This window comes from Lissotriton vulgaris, chromosome 4_1 (assembly GCF_964263255.1).
Source record: "Lissotriton vulgaris chromosome 4_1, aLisVul1.2, whole genome shotgun sequence".
Taxonomy (NCBI): domain Eukaryota; kingdom Metazoa; phylum Chordata; class Amphibia; order Caudata; family Salamandridae; genus Lissotriton; species Lissotriton vulgaris.
This window is the reverse complement of record NC_141691.1, coordinates 1,156,243,696-1,156,256,782: the sequence shown is the minus strand read 5'-3', so window position 1 is coordinate 1,156,256,782 and position 13,087 is coordinate 1,156,243,696.

The window sequence follows — 13,087 nt, the reverse complement described above, 5'->3', positions numbered from 1 at the left end:
GTCAAATAGTAACTACATGACATATGTGCGTTGAGGGGTCCTTGGCTCAACTGCCACAGAGATCAGGAGATGTTGAGGATGTCCAGGAGCCAGATGCAAGCTGTTCCACAAAGGATGTCGAGTGCTGAGGGGTCCAGTAGGAGAACCAACAAGTCTTGGCAATGGCAAACTATGCAGAAGGGCAAAGAAGTTTACGGTTAAAACCAGCAAGGTCCAGGAGACTTACCAAACACAGGGGAGTCAATGCAGGCCTAGAGAAACCGAGGGAGCCCAAGAAAAGCAAAGTTTACCCTCAAGGGTACACGCAAGCTGGAGTCACAGGAGTCGCAAGGGAACCTCAAGCATTTTCACAAAGCAACAGCACACAGAGCACTCGGTGTGAGGAGGTTAGAGTTCTTTGGAGGAGATGGGGCCAGAGGTTGCGGCTACTTGGAACCCTGTTCACTTGTTCAGGAAACGCCAACAAGCATATGCACGTGCAAATGAATGCAGTGCCAAGGGTTATGGGCATTGCAGCTCCCAGAAGGGATTCTGACCTCAAACTTGGAGAGACAGCAGCTCAGACATCGAGAGACTGGTAAACCTACATCCTGTATTGCTGGAGCCTTCAGAGTCCGTAGGAGCTCAGGAGAAGCAGACAGGTCAATCGTGATGTGGTGCCTGCCGTAGCAGAGAAGTGACTCCTTTACTCCAAGGGTGAAATCCTCAGTTTTCCTTGATGCTCTACAGGTCCTGCACAGAGCCTGTATGGTGCACAGGCACAGACAATACTTCAGACTGAGAGGGAGACAAAGTCACGCCCAAAATAATTCTAGCAAAGTCCAGAGTGTCCAGACAGTCGATGGTGCATAATTTCTTGTTCAGAATCTTGTCCACATAGAATCTAGGGTCCTAAAGCCAGGTTTGTACCCATGGGAGAGGGATGGACAGATTCATGGAGCCCTCCCAGGGGAGGTTCTGGACAGTGGAGAGGTTACTCCTATTTCCTTTGTCCAGTTTTGCACCAGAGCAGGAGCCAACCGCTCCCAGGACTGGTTTCAACTGGACTCTGCACAGGGGCACCTAATGTGTCCCTGATGCAGACTTTTGGTCACTGGCAAGCGCACCCACACAGGCCTAATACACTAAGTCCTGTCTGAGAGTTGGTCACACCTCCTCGTGACAGGATGCCTATTGTTCTGCCTTTCCCTGCTCGAGCTTGGCTCAGGAGCAGGAGGGCAGAAATGTGTCTCTGGTCTGCAGCAACCATATTGGGATGCCGAAGGCTGGTTCCGGGAACACCAGGGACCTCATAAAGTTCTTTTCTGAGGGGTGGAATCATACCTCCCACACCGTTTACTGGTGTGGGGGTATGAATCCACAATGTTTGACGCGAAACACAATAGGGTTACTTTCAGCTATTTGAGAGTTGGTCTTCAAGCGGTCGCATAATGCCACTCTATATATTGTAAATGGCTGCAGTACTAACAACCTGGGACAATAGACTCCGTTCTCAGTGGCACCCTCTCACTTAGAACCAAGCACCCTGCCTTCAGGATTGCCAAGGTCTGCTATAGGGTTGACTTATAGGTGTTAAGTGTAGTGACCCTTAGTTATAGTAAACCTATATCTAAAGTAAGTGGTGCATGCACCATCTTACACGGGCTGCAATGCCAGGCCTGTAGTTCCATTCTGCATGACCTCTCATGAGTGGCATAATACATGTCTCAGTCCATGGTAGACTTCTGGGGTACCCATGCCCTGGGCATAAGGATGCTATATACTAGAGGCTGACAAGGGTACCACAGTATCCAATCTGGAGTGTACCTAAGTATGACATAACAGTTTAGGGAGAAATCGGATAGACTTGGGTCCTGATTAGCAGGATCCCAGTCAGACTAATCATAGTCATAGTCATCTGAAGCAAAAAGTAGGGTAACCATAAGAAGCAGATCCTACTTTCCTACAGCTCTCATGCATTGTCCTGTGTGAAACCAACTACTGTCCTTTATCGGCCCCAAGTCATTCAATTGTGACTTCTTGCCTCCTTGCCTACTACTTGCTAAAACAAAGGCATTATTGTGCCTAAAGAATGCTTCTCCCCCTGCAATGCAAAATATGAGACAGAATGGGCTTACACAGTGCACATGAAATTCAGAACATTAATTCTAAGCAATCGTTTGTCAGAGGTGTGCATTTCAGGCTTATAGCTTTAGCTAACCTAAAAATACATCATTTAAACATTCTGAATTGTATAACTATATTTTATTTCAACTAACACCTTTACCAATTTATAGAAAGGATTTTTATTAAACACGTCTAGTACATGAGTGATATTAAACTCCACAACATGATTTCTCCATGTTAGCGCTTTCTGTCAATACCAAATATTTCCTACCTTAACACTTCATGCTACTTGTCAGCATACTAAAATTTGTCACATAGATACATTAAGACACAAATGTATGCGAGTAAGCTCTATAAGTGATTATGATGCACAGCTACAAAAGGGTCATATGAAATGCAAAATTGATGCTCTATCACTGCCAACTCACTCACTCGGGTTAACATCCAGAAGTTGCTGAAATCAGTTATTTTACATCAATAAAACCGCTCTTTTTATTGGGGATTCCTTTTTAGATTATACGTTAAATTGTATAAATTGCCGAACATGTATGCAATTGTATAACTATTTACACATTTTAAAGTGATAGGTGTAACCTCAAGGTTTTTAATGCTGTTTTTTACATACAATATTCCTATAATAAACACATAAAATTAAGAAAGATCTACATGTCTCATTTCTGATTCTGATGATAGAAATATGTTTTTTAACCGCATCGCTGCTGCAGTGATTTTTGCGCTGTGCGGCTGTTTGCCATTTACCGTGATACATGACGAGCTCAGCTCGTCATCCGCACACGTCACCCGTGGCTGATGACGAGCTGAGCTCGTCATCAGCATCGAAGGGGTTAATATGCATACTCCTCATATTTGCTTAACCTTAGCCATCTGCTTTTACAGTCTGAAGCCACACCCCTTGTTACACCTCTCTGCAACTCAGCTCTGTGGTGCTTACTGGAGGTACCTGGAGGGCTACTTGGCCACTAGGGACCCTTAGGATTCAATGGGACTTAATTCCCCAAATTACAACTCAACAGGGGGCGCGTTTGGACAGTGGTGCAGGGAGGGGGCGGGGCCTGACATAAGAAGTGTGCAAACGTACTCCCTGGCACGTTATAAAGTGGGGGATTAAGTCTCCTTCAATCTAATGGTCACTAGGGGCTAACTAGCCCCCCAGGTACCTCCAGTGGGCACCACAGAGCTGTGTTGCAGAGAGGTGGTCCGAGGCCAGGCTTCTTTTAACAACTCTCTGCAACGCAGCTCTGTGGGGCTTACTGAAGTACCTGGTGGGCTAGTTGGCCCCAGGGACCCTCAGGATTTAAGGGGACTTAATCCCCCAAATTACAATGCACCAGGGGGCACGTTTGCACACTGGTGCAGGGAGGGGGTGGGGCCTGACATAATAAGTGTGCAAATGCGCCCCCTGGTGCGTTGTATATTGGGGGATTAAGTCCCCTTAAATCCTGAGGGTCCCTCTGGGCCAACTAACCCACCAGGTACATCCAGTAAGCAGCACAGAGCTGCTTTGCAGAGAGGTGGTCCGAGGCAAAGCCCCTTTTTAAACCTCTCTTCAACTCACCTCTGAAGGGTTTACTGGAGGTACCTGGTGGGCTAGTTGGCCCCTAGGGACCCTCAGGATTCAAGGGGCCTTAATTCCCAAACTTACAACGTGCTAGTGGGCCCGTTTGTATAATGGAGCAGGGAGCTGGTAGGGCCTGATATAACAAGTGTCTAAACCGCTCTCTGGCGCATTGTAAATTAGGCATTAGGGGCCAGATGTAGGTAAATGTAATTCTAAAATACCGAATCATACCGAATCGGTATTTCAGAATCGGAAAATGAGATGTAGATAAAAAAAATCTGTAAAAATTACCGATTCGGAATCACTCGGTATCTGAAATGGGTATTTACCGAATCGGTATATACCGACTCAGTAAAATCCGAATCGGTAAAACCCATACATTCCAACGGGCCCATGGCCCATAGGATTGAATGGGTATTACCGAATCGGAATTTACTGAATCGGAAAATACCGAATCGGTAAATTCCGATTCCGAAATTTGAAACTGACAAACATGTGAGCCTGTGAACCAATCAGGAACTCCAACCACACCCAATCCCAAAGGTACTGGGGAACCAACCAATCAGAATCAAGCACACCTCCCCAGTACCTGGGACTGGCCACGCCCATGCAGGTGCAGAAACCAACAGTCAGGAGAGCAGGAGGACAGAGTGAGGAGCAGGCTTCCCTGAGCTAACCTTCACAGCACCATGGAGAGTCAGGATGCACAGAGGGATGCTGCAGACCTCAAAAGGAAGCAGAAGTTTAGCCCTGAAGAACTGCAGGTGCTTGTTGCAGAGGTTGTGAGACATTACAGCAAGATATTTGGGAAGCAATCACTGCATGTAGCTGAGTCCATCAAGCGCACCACCTGGATTGACATACAAGGCAAGGTAAATGCCATTGGTGTCACCCACCGTGAACTGGAAGATTTGAAAAAACGGTGGTATGACATCTGCATCATCACTAAAAAGAAATTAGCTGCCCACCGCAAGGAATGTGCTGCAACAGGGGGAGGAAGAAACCGAGCCCCACGACTCACTGACATAGAAGAGCTGGTGGAATCCACCCTTGAGCCTGAATGCATCCACGGCATCGGGGACGCTGACAGCTCTGCAAGAGCTGCAAAGAAACAAGGTAAGATGCAAGTACATTGTCATTTACCCATTTACCTATTCCCCTCACATACTCTGTGTGCCTACATCATACCAATGTCCTGCAATGCATTGCAATGTCCTGCAATGCATCATGGGAAATGTAGTCATGGGTAGATACCTCTAAGCAGTCAGCATGCCATGCAGCAAGGGAAGCAACAGACTACTAGCATAGGCAAATTGAGAGACAGGCAAATGTGCAATAGTAATGTGTTTAATCAGGAGACACAGGTGAACCACTCCACTGACACAATGTCCATGTCTGTCCACAGGAGAGTCAATGCGCAGCACAGCAAAGGATAGGGAGAAGAGGAGGGAAGAAGCTGGACCCAGCACATTACACGGAGGAAAGGACAAAGAGCAAGCAGCCAAGTCACCTGAGGAGCCAACAACACCACAGCCACAGTCCCCTCTGTTATTTGGGAGTCAGGAGTCAGGAGCGGCTGCACAGTCCCTCACCCCCACAACACCATCCCCAGTGCTGGAAAGGGCAAGGCGCCTTGATGTGCCCCCTCGCCGAATACTGGAAACATCTGAGGAGGAGGAGGAGGAGGAAGGTGACATGGCCATCAACACACAGGATACAGCCAACACTGAGCAGCTGCCCACTCCCAGAGCTTTGCGGGCCAGTGTCCGAGGACGAAGGCCACAGGAGGCAGATGATGTGCGTCAGGATCAGGGGGTCTTCTGCGGACTGGAGGCCACCATGGTCAAAGTACAGCGCCTGCAGGCAAAAGCAATGATGGGGCTTCAGAGGCAGGCATGCACAACAAACAACAAGCTTGATGTAATAGGCTAGGGCATTGGAGACATATCCGAGAGCATGCAGTCAATGGCGTCTGGCATTTCCGACATAACACAGTGCATGACTGTCCTGTGTGACAAGTTGGACAGGGACCATTTGGAGAGATGCAAGGCTCGTGTCGATGTGCGGCAGTAGACAAAAACCCTGAACAGATTTGCTACTGCTACCACCGTGCTGTGCAGACAGTCAATGGCGATGCAGGATGCCATTGTGCAGTGCTGCACCAATTTATCAGTGGGAATGGCCAAAATGACCTCTGCAATGGAGCTCATGCTCGCACAACAGACTGCCACTCGAGGCGACACATGTGGGGAAAAGTGAGGAGTTCACCAGCAGGAGTGGCGTAATCACTCCTGTACAAGAAGTACGTAGGAGCGGCAGGCGTCATGCAACTGAGACAGGCCACACGGAGAACATTGACACACAGCCACAGCAGTCCCGCCCTGTGGTCCGTGGCCGTAAACATTGACTATGCCCTCCACCCAAGGAACAGGTCACGGTGGTGTTAACCGTGACAACACAGTCATGGACATTTATATGTCGTGTGACCAATGTGTGCTATCAATGCACTTGCGTAGTGAATATTAAACTACGTACGTCATGAACTTTGCCTGTCTGTGTCTCATTACTCACTCAGAAATATTCCTGTGTGACCTCTGCCCGTCTCAGTCTCCCATCTGTAGCTGCTGCTGCTACTGTACCATGGGGCTCTGACAGTTCCGTGTCATCATTAATGTCCTCATGATGTGTGATTTCCACCTCTGTGCCTTCCTTGGTGGCGAGATTATGTAACATTGCACAGGTCGCAATGATTTTGTAGTAGACAATTGGGGTGCACTGGCGTGCCCCTCCACTCTTGTGGAGGCAGCGAAACCTGCTCTTTAGGAGTCCAAATGTGCGCTCCACAACGTTGCGTGTAGATCTGTGAGCCACATTGTACCGCCTTTCACTCCTGGTGGATGGGTTGAGGTAGGGGGTGAGCACAAAGGACCGCAGGGCATATGCACTGTCGCCTAGGGGGGAGAAAGAATGACATTAATTGCATGTACATGATACATAGATCTGCTGTGAGTGTCATGGTGTGTCAATGTGATTTACCTAGCAGGTATCCATTTCCAAATTCCCCGGCAAGTAGGCGTGTGTATATTCCACTATTCTGGAATATGTACGAATCATGGGTACTTCCAGGGAACTTCGCAACGATGTCTGTGATGATGTTCCCTGAGTTGCATATGACCTGTACATTGATGGAGTGCGCTGACTTGCGGTTTCTGTATATGTGTTCTGTGGCTGCAGGTGGACAGAGTGGTACGTGGGTGCCATCAATGCAGCCTATCACGTGAGGGAAGTGTGCCAGGTGATAGAAGTCTGTCGTGGTTTTTGCTAGTTCCGCTGGTGTATCAGGGAATGAAATGTAATGCTCCATCCTCTGCATCATGGCGTCAAGAAACCTCCTGAAGAAGCGGGACAGGCAGCTCTGACACACACCACCCACTGCAGCTATCACACTCTGGTAGCTCCCGGAGGCAAGCAGGTGTAAGCTACACAGCACCTGCACATGGGGTGGGATGGCGTGGGCCCTCGGTGTTGGGTGCTCCAGGAGTGGGTGTAGGTCCCTGATCAAGTCCTGGATGATGTTGGGGTGTAGCCTGTACCTCTGGAGTGTTTCAGGCTCTGTCAGTTGGAACAGTGTTATCCTCTGCCTGTACACTTGTTCCTCCCTTTGCCATCTCTCTCTTCTGCTGCCTGTAGTCTTTGCCGCCTTGCTATGAGGTAGAAAGCCGCCATTATGGTTCCACAGGTGCATTTTGGGACTCTTTTTATGGCCTTCACCTGGTTACCACCTGCATTCAATCCATGGTAAATACCGACTCATAAATACCGAATTTCCGTGAATTCGGTATTTTTGAGCTTTCCTACATCTCCATGACCATTTTTTACCGTTTCTTATTTACCGATTCGGAAAATAAGAAATCGGTAAATTTGAATTCGGTATTTTCCGCCTCGGTAAAAATACCGACTCATATTTACCGAGTCGGAATTTTACCAGCTCATGTTTTCCGATTCTGTAAATAATATGCTCCTACATCTCATTTCATGGATACTGGTCGGTAACAGCCGAAATTACCGATTTTCGGCCGTTACCGACCGGTATTAGGCTACCTACATCTGGCCCTAAGTCCCCTTCAATCCTGAGTGTCCCTGGGGGCCAACTAGCCTACCAAATACCACCAAAAAGCATACCAGAGCTGTTTTGCAGAAAGGTGGTCTGAGGCCATGCCCCTTTTTACACCACTCTGCAAACTTGGCTTCTGGTGCACTACTGGTGGGGAGATGAGGTCCTCTTGTGTCCTGAGGAGCTCAGGACACAAATGGACTTCATCCACTGAGCAGCAGTGCTCCAATAGCCGCTTTTTCAGCATGGTGTAATAAGGGGCGTGGCCTCGGAACACCTCTCTGCAACGCAGCTCTGTGGTGCTTACTGGAGCTACCTGTTGGGGTAGTTGGCCCCCAGGGACCCTCAGGATTCAAGGGGACTTAATAGGGATGTTATAGTTAGAAGTTAGCATTTAAAACACCTTCGAAATTCACCGAAAAAATCATTGGTTTAAGGAACGTTATAGTTAGAAATTAGCATTTAAAAAATCTTTGAAATTCACTGAAAAAAACCATAGGATTAAGGGACGTTTTAGTTAGTTGGACATTTCACTCATACAAAACCAGAGAAATTCGGCTGTCGTAGTAAGATGAGCTAACTATAATGTGTCCCCCGCAATGCACTGCTGATGACATCACATATCACATCATTCATGACATCACTGATGACATCTCAAATGAAATCACTGATGACATCATTGATGACATCATCCACATGATAATCTGATGAAACTCTTCACACCCTAATATAACCTTTGATACACCCAATCTAAAATACAGACTACCATTTTTAAAACCATAGACACACCAATACCATTTACTACATACCCACTTACTGATTCCTAGGTCTACACACGTCAACTCATTCACTCATACAGTTACTTATACATGAAGTCACTTATCAATACAGCACTATCATTTGCACTCATATATCGCCACTCATACACAGAGCTACTCACACACCTAGTAAATCATGCAAAAAATCCATTCACACTCCCATTTGCTCACCTATACAGCTATACACAAACCTCTTCACTTATTTACACAGATACTCACACATACTTACTCTCTTATACAATCACTGATACAAGTACACACTTTATATGCCTGAACACTCAAATATACTGCTTTTAACATATATAGTTACTCACACATGTACTACTGAGACAACAATTCACTCATCAACACACCCATACACACACTCACTCACCCCAACAGCCCTTCACAGATGCACTCTTGATCCCATACACCCAGTGAATGACCTATTGACACATCTATGCACAGAGTCACACACCCCACTCACCCACACAGACACTCCAGTACCCATACAGATACTCAAACAATCAATCAATACCCCATGTAGACACTCATGTACCTACTCTCCATCCCATGCAGCCGCATACACACCAACTGACAGACTAATAGACATTGACACAGTTTAGTCACTAACCCATGCATTCAGTAAGACACGATTAATCACTTACTTATACAGTCAGTCACACACCTACTAAATCATCCATTCAGACAGTTGTACACTCCCTCATTCTTCAATACATCTTGATATATATATATATATATATATATTCACTGAAAAAACCATAGGTTATAGACCATATATAGTTAGGAATTCGCATTTACAAAACCTTATTTTACTCACACAAAACCATTGAAATTCCATATATAGTTAGTTGCACTAACTATATATCGCGCACCCGCAATCCACTGCTGATGATGTCACATATTACATCATTCATGACATGGTCAGTGACATCACTGATGACATCACTGATGACATCTCAAATGACATCACTGATGTCATCTCAAATGACATCACTGATGACATCACTGATGACATCTCATTTGACATTACTGATCACATCACTGATGATATCATTCATGTGATAATACGATGAACCTCTTCAGACTCTAATATAACCTTAGATACAATCAGTGTAAACAGACACTCACAGACTGTCACTCATCCATGGAGTTACTCACACACCTAGTCAGTCAATCAAAGAATCAATCACACCTCCATTTCCTCAACTATACAGTTATACAAACTTTACTTATTCAAACATATACTAACACATATTAACTCTCTTATACAATCCCTGATACAAGTTCACAATGATCCATACAGCCACTCACACATTCACTGGCTCTTATGCACAGTTATTTATATATGTCAACTCTCACATGTACTGTGTTTTACATATGTACTTACTTTGACATGTAGCACTGAGATATCCATTCACTCACCAATACACTCATGCACACAGTCAACCGCCCATACAGCTGTTTCCACATGCACTTTTGAAACCATACATCTAGTGAATCAACTGCTCACACATCTATGCACAGAGTCATACACCTCCCAGCCACCCACACACACACTCAGTATCCCATACAAATACTTGGGCAACCAATCAATAACCCATATAGTTACTCATATAGCTACTTATCAACACATGCAACAGTTTACAGAACAACATACATAATGATGCACAAATTAAGACAGTTTAGTCACTAACCCATGCACTCAGTGAGACACATTTAATCACTCACTCATACAGTCAGTCATGCACCTACTAAATCCTTCATCCAGACACTTATACATCCACTCATTCTTCAATATGTAAGACATATTTTAACTTTACAGAAACATACAGTCACTGGATGTTGTCATCAGTGATGTCATCAGTGATGTCATTTGAGATGTCATCAGTGATGTCATCAGTGATGTCACTGACCATGTCATGAATGATGTAATATGTGACATCATCAGCAGTGGATTGCGGGTGCGCGATATATAGTTAGTGCAACTAACTATATATGGAATTTCAATGGTTTTGTGTGAGTAAAATAAGGTTTTGTAAATGCGAATTCCTAACTATATATGGTCTATAACCTATGGTTTTTTCAGTGAATTTTCAAGGTTTTGTAAATGCTAATTCCTAACTATATATGGTCTATAACCTACGGTTTTTTCAGTGAATTTTCAAGGTTTTGTAAATGCTAATTCCTAACTATATATGGTCTATAGCCTATGGTTTTTTCAGTGAATATATATATATACATACATATATAAACATATATCATCTGTATATCTACATATAAATACAAACATAAATGCATGCATACATATACTTATATGCATTTTAGGGTTGTTAGGGCGTTTTCGTGTGTATTATGTTGCTTTTTTAGGGCTTTTGGGTCAATTAAGTAGGGTTCCCGGAGCCTAGGGCTGAGGGGCCGGTTCAGTTTCGTGCGTATTGGTGTTGGCAAGGTTTTGAGGGATTTTGGCGGTTTTTGGTCGAGATTTGGCCGTTTTATGGCTTTTTTTTGTGTTTGCGGGGGGCGCGTATTCGGATTGAAATTCGTCCCCGTTCCAGTGGATGGATTTAGCTGATTTTTGGTGAGATGTTAGGGAATCGCTGGAACTAGTGTCCAGCCAAGTTTGAAGCGGATCGGAGCAGTGGAAGTGCTTTAAAGAGCAATTTTTGTGCGGAGTAGCGAATTGTCATGTTATTCAATGGGAGTTTTTGGTGCGCATGGAGAAGGTGAATTTGGGATGTTCCAGTTGCGCTAGAGGGACGGGGCTTGGGTGAGCTGTAGGGAGAGTGGATCGGCAGGTGTGCCGAATTTTTGGGATTTGTTGGCCGAAGGGAAGGGTGTGCTTGGGCAAAGTCGATTTGGTGAAAACGGTGCGTTATTTACATGAAAGTTGAAAAAACACTAATAAAAGCAAAGCTAAAAAGCCACCTCATTACAAACAGAATGGCTTTAACTTAAATGAGGGCGAGATCTATTGCATTTTCAATGCTTGTTTACTTTGGTTCCATCAAGAAGGCATTCAGATGTGTCACACATTTGCCATAAATTCTGAATGTTAGCACTCTAGTTGCACATTAGATCACTGTAGTAAAGCTACTGCTCACCAGGGACGTCTGCTGCTGGTATTCAAAGTGCATGTTTCAGTCTGCATGTCAGAATTTTTTTAATGAAATAGAAGAGGATTTGAGAAGTCACTCAAAATGATCCCTAATTTTTCTTTCTGAAGCACTAATCATACTTTCTATGGCAAAATTAACCCCCTCATGTTGTTCCTTTTTAAATTGAGTGTTTTCAGACTTACCACTTCATTCCAATCAAGATGGCTTCTGGTGTGCCATACTTTTGTCATAAGTAAGACTGTTAGCGCTCTAGTTGTTCTTTAGAACACTCTGATACATTCTGTCATTGGGCTATACTTGGGGTACATCTGGGTGATATTTGGGCTACATTTAGGCTCTTTTGTCTCTGGTGGCCATTTTGCGAGACTATGTCAGAATTTTTTAATGAAATTGAAGAGGGTTTGAGAACTCACTCAAAATGTGCCCTAATTTTTCTTTCTGCAGCACTAATCATAATTCATATGGCAAAATATACCCCCTCATTTTGTTCCTTTTTAAATTAAATGTTTTAAGAGTTACCACTTTATTCCAATCAAGATGGCTTCAGGTGTGCCATACCTTTGTAATAAGTAGGACTGTTAGCGCTCTAGTTGTTCTTTAGAACACTCTGGGACATTCTGTCATTGGGCTATACTTGGGCTACATCTGGGTGATATTTGGGCTACATTTGGGCTCTTTTGTCTCTGGTGGCCATTTTGGGAGACTGCATGTCAGAATTTTTTAATGAAATAGAAGAGGATTTGAAAAGTCACTCAAAATGTGCCCTAATTTTTCTTTCTGCAGCACTATTAATACCTTCTATTGCATAATATACCCCCTCATTTTGTTCCTTTTTAAATTAAATGTCTTAAGAGTTACCACTTTATTCCCATCACGATGGCTCCAGGTGTGCTATACCTTTGTAATAAGTAGGACTGTTAGCGCTCTAGTTGTTCTTTAGAACACTCTGGGACATTCTGTCATTGGGCTATACTTGGGCTACATCTGGGTGATATTTGGGCTACATTTGGGCTCTTTTGTCTCTGGTGGCCATTTTGGGAGACTGCATGTCAGAATGTTTTAATGAAATAGAAAAGGATTTGAGAAGTCACTCAAAATGTGCCCTAATTTTTCATTCTGCAGCACTAATCATACTTTCTATGGCAAAATATACCCCCTCATGTTGTTTCTTTTTAAATTAAATGTTTTAAGAGTTACCACTTTATTCCAATCAAGATGGCTTCAGGTGTGCCATACCTTTGTAATAAGTAGGACTGTTAGCGCTCTAGTTGTTCTTTAGAACACTCTGGGACATTCTGTCATTGGGCTATACTTGGGCTACATCTGGGTGATATTTGGGCTACATTTGGGC